The sequence below is a fragment of the Oreochromis niloticus genome, linkage group LG3, assembly GCF_001858045.2.
Source record: "Oreochromis niloticus isolate F11D_XX linkage group LG3, O_niloticus_UMD_NMBU, whole genome shotgun sequence".
Lineage (NCBI taxonomy): Eukaryota > Metazoa > Chordata > Actinopteri > Cichliformes > Cichlidae > Oreochromis > Oreochromis niloticus.
In genome coordinates, this window is record NC_031967.2 from 30958054 (window position 1) to 30962349 (window position 4296).

At 42.1% G+C, this 4296-nt stretch overlaps 1 non-coding gene across 1 annotated transcript; it reads left to right on the forward strand.

Moving 5' to 3' along the window:
* Positions 1-2651: 2651 nt before the first annotated feature.
* Positions 2652-2724, forward strand: trnak-cuu (transfer RNA lysine (anticodon CUU)). Its single transcript has one exon. It is a non-coding gene; the product is annotated as a tRNA-Lys (tRNA).
* The last annotated feature ends 1572 nt before the right edge of the window (positions 2725-4296 follow it).

Sequence of the window (4296 nt, forward strand, 5' to 3'; positions counted from 1 at the left end):
TTTTCTGGCTCTAGGAACCTTTAGAAGGCCAGAGTCCTGGGATCGGAGAGCACGGGATGGAACATAAAGATGTAAAAGGTCAGAGAGGTATGTAGGTGCCAATCCGTTTAAAGCCTTGTAGGTGAGCAGCAGGACCTTAAAATCTGCTCGAACCTGACAAGGTAGCCAATGCAGAGAGTTCAGTACAGGGGTAATGTGCTTAAATTTCCCAGTCCTTGTTAAAATGCGAGCAGCTGCATTTTGCACCATCTGTAGACCTCTAAAACTTTTCTTTGGTAGCCCAGAAAGAAGAGCGTTACAATAATCAATACGTGAAGACACAAATGCATGGATAAGAACCTCTGCAGTGTCGCTTGACAAAACTTGTCTGATTCTGGCTATGTTCCTCAAATGATAAAAGGCGGTCTTTGCTATCTCTTTTACATGAGACTCGAAAGAGAGCACCATGTCGAACCAGACGCCCAAGTTTTTTACCTTGTCCCTGCAATTTATGACACTGTCATCAATTCTCAAGATGAAATTTTGGGACAAGTGCTGAAATCTGTGTGGCCCAATGACCATCAACTCTGTTTTATCAGTATTTAGGAGCAAGAAATTATCCGATAACCAGCCCTTAATTGCAGATAGACAAGATTCTAGTTTAGAGACTTCAGCACAATTTCCAATGGTTAAAGGAACATCAAGCTGCAGGTCATCAGCGTAACAATGAAAGGTTACATTAAAAGAACGTAAAAGAACACCAAGAGGCAGCAGGTACATAGAAAACAGCAATGGTCCAAGTACAGAGCCCTGAGGGACCCCGTGCCTCACTGCACAAGTCTCGGAGAGATCATTTTTAAAACTAACAGTCTGAGACCTCCCAGACAGGTAAGATCTCAGCCACGATAAAACATTTCCTGTAATTCCAATAAAATGTTCAAGCCTATCCAATAAAATGCAGTGATCCACAGTGTCAAACGCAGCACTTAGATCCAGCAGTAATAAAACTGAAGTACGATCGTTGTCTGCATTTACCAGCAGATCATTTACCACTTTTACTAAAGCTGTTTCTGTGGAGTGATTTGGTCTAAAAGCAGACTGAAATGGTTCAAACAGATTGCTTGTTGACAAATGCTCAGTGAGCTGCTTAAAAACCACTTTTTCAAAGACTTTAGATAAAAAAGACAGATGTGAGATGGGTCTATAGTTTGCGACCATGTCAACATCCAGTCCAGGCTTTTTCAAGATCGGCACTACCACAGCTGATTTAAAACATTCAGGGAAGACTCCGGTCATCAATGAAGTATTTAAAAGAAACAGAATGTAGGGTCCTAATACTGACCACAGTTCCTTTATAGCCCAGGCTGGTAGAGGATCCAAAGAACAGGTTGTACATCGAGCTGCTTTTACAACCTTAGTTAATCCAGACAGAGAAATAACCTTGAAGTCAGAGAACAGTTTATCAGCTCCAGCAGGCAAAGCAGCCGAGTAGTCTAATGAACAGCTTGAGGAGGGAGTAATCTGATTCCTAAGTGTTTCAGCCCTGTCTCTGAAAAACGTAAGAAAGTCATGAGCTATCAAATTAGAACAGCAGAGAGTTGACTTACTCTCTGTAAGTTGTGACACTGTGTTGAATAAGAGTTTTGAGTTATGTTTATGACTCATGATGAGATTTGAAAAATAATTTGCTTTCGCTGTCGACATCACTGATTGAAGAGAAGATAATGAGTCCTTCCAAGCCTGGAGAAATACTTCTAGTCTGGAAGATCTCCAGTGACGCTCTGCTTTTCTACAAATTCTTCTCAAGTTCAAGAGCTCCTCATTTAACCAAGGCATAGCGTTCCTTTTTTGACATTTTAACTTCTTTACGGGAGCAACAGAGTCCAGTAATTCAAGAAGTGTATTATTAAGGTTCGCAGTCAAGGTGTCCACACATAACTCCTTGGTAAAAATAGGGTCCAACACATCAGGTAGATGTAATTTAACTCCAAGCAATGCTTCGGGGCTAATATAACGAGATGATCTGAGGGGCAATTTTCCCCTCTCATAAGCTGGAGATTTAGGGATTAAAATATCAAATAAAATTGCTGAGTGGTCTAAGATAGGTAAAACACAATTTTCAGTCATTGATACATTCAGTCCGTAACCCAAGACAAAGTCTAGGGTGTGGCCCTTACGTGTTGGCCCAGACACAAATTGTGTGAAGTTTAAGGAATCAATTACATTTAAGAAATCTTTGACCAGGGGTTTATCCTCACAACACAGATGAATATTAAAGTCCCCCACTGTAAGAATCCTTTCATAGTGAGCGATAAAACATGTCAAGAAGTCTGAAAATTCCGAAATAAAAAAGTCATTATATTTAGGTGGACGATAGATGACTAGAACCACGGGACAGCTTAAAGTCAGAAGTTGGGACTCAAATGAGGTAAAAACACCAGGACTTTGTATCTGTTTACATTTAAAACAGTCTTTGATGATAGAGGCTACCCCGCCTCCCCTCCCAGACAACCTGGGGGAGCTGAAGAAGCTGGCATCGGAGGGGCAAAGTTCCAGCAAGGGTGCCACTTCACCAACACGCAGCCATGTCTCAGTTAAGAACATGTAGCGCTTGGGTTTTTGACAGCTTCAGCTTAACATATCTTATGATATTTCCTACTTCAGCAGCACAAGCCCAGCTAGCTCAGTCGGCAGAGCATGAGACTCTTAATCTCAGGGTCGTGGGTTCAAGCCCCACGTTGGGCGTAGCTCCTTTAAGACAGGCCTTGGCAGGTAAAAGCCTGATTGTTTGTTCTAAGCATCACATCTGATGGCCTGAAAATAGGTCCACTGAAATTTGAACTAGAGCGATTGATTACACTTGGAATTTCTGTGATTGTAGTATGAATGAGCTCATAGTATTGCATGTTAAATGAAAACATTTTTCATCTGGTGTAGTTGTCTGCTTGAGCTAGGAGGACATGCAGTGATGCTGCTAATACCCAAACATGAAGCATCTAAATCAAGCTTTATTACTTAGACCTGGCTTATACATTTGTTTTGTTTTTTTGTTTTTTTCAGTTCAGTCCTGGTAAACACTTAGACAGGAGAAGACCTTTCCTGGACAGCTGTATATAGTGGGGGTGGAGGGCTGCTTACTTCATCTGGGGGTGTAGTCAGGTGGAGAAAGTCCTGGAGGAGGAACTTCTGATAGCACAGACTGACATTAATTAATCTGGCAACTTTCTTGATATTCTGATATTCTCGATATTTCCTGGAGGGACTTTGATACGTTTAGACACTTTTTCTGAGAACTCTGAATTTCAACATTTAGAAAGATCCATTTGGAAACAGGAGATTGTTGAAAAGTTTTGCATATCATCCTTATCCACGATCCTCTGCCTCAACCACCACCCTTACTACTTGCCAAGTCCTCCCACCTGGTCTATTTCGCTAGTTCTAGCACCACTACAGCTAATAGTCAATATCCGAGATTGCTAGCAGCAAGTTAGCCTTCTACCATTGCTTTGCCTGACACGTAGTTGGCCAACTGAGGAGCAGTTTAAGTAGAAAAATGTTCTTTGAATTGGCTGATAACCTGATTGGCAGTCCAGTCCTCGGACTGCCAGTGATCAGCTGTCGTCTGGTTCATGGCAGGTTTCTTGAAGCTCTGGTCTCCAGGACTCTGCTCACCCCACAACCTGCACTTAACTGAAGTATTCAGCTCACCCAGCTTTCCCCAAAGAGGATCCAGCCTCACCACACCCCGCTGGCCAGGAGAGGTATTCCACATTCAATGGCTGCCCTGCCTTTAGGCCATCTGGCTGAAGTCTCTGTTTCTCCTGCTCACCAACCACAAAACCATCCACTGGATCTGTGCATCTGCTCACCAGCCCTTGGGCTGTCTGCCTAAGATATTTGGCTCTTCTCTCAGTTGACCAGTCATCAGACCTGCCTTTCAGCATTTTCTTTCTTTCAATGCCCAGATTTTCTTTGCCTGCTACTATTATGGTGTTTGCCTGCCCTGACTGCTTGTAATCTTGTACTCCTCCACCTGCCTTGAAGCATTTAATCTCTGTACAACATGACTGTAGGTCTAATCAGCCAGAATAACTAAAAACTCCTGTGTGGTTCTGCAGATTCACAAACAGATTATGGAAAAGTGAATACTGTTCAAAAAGATAAGAGATTTTCAGATGCATACTAACATAGATGCACGTATACACACAGGCTTATACTACAGGTACCCATTTCTTTAGCAGAGATTACACTGAGATTAATTTCCTGTAGATTTACATAACTGTTTGTCAAATCTTACCATTGTTGTTACTTTTACAG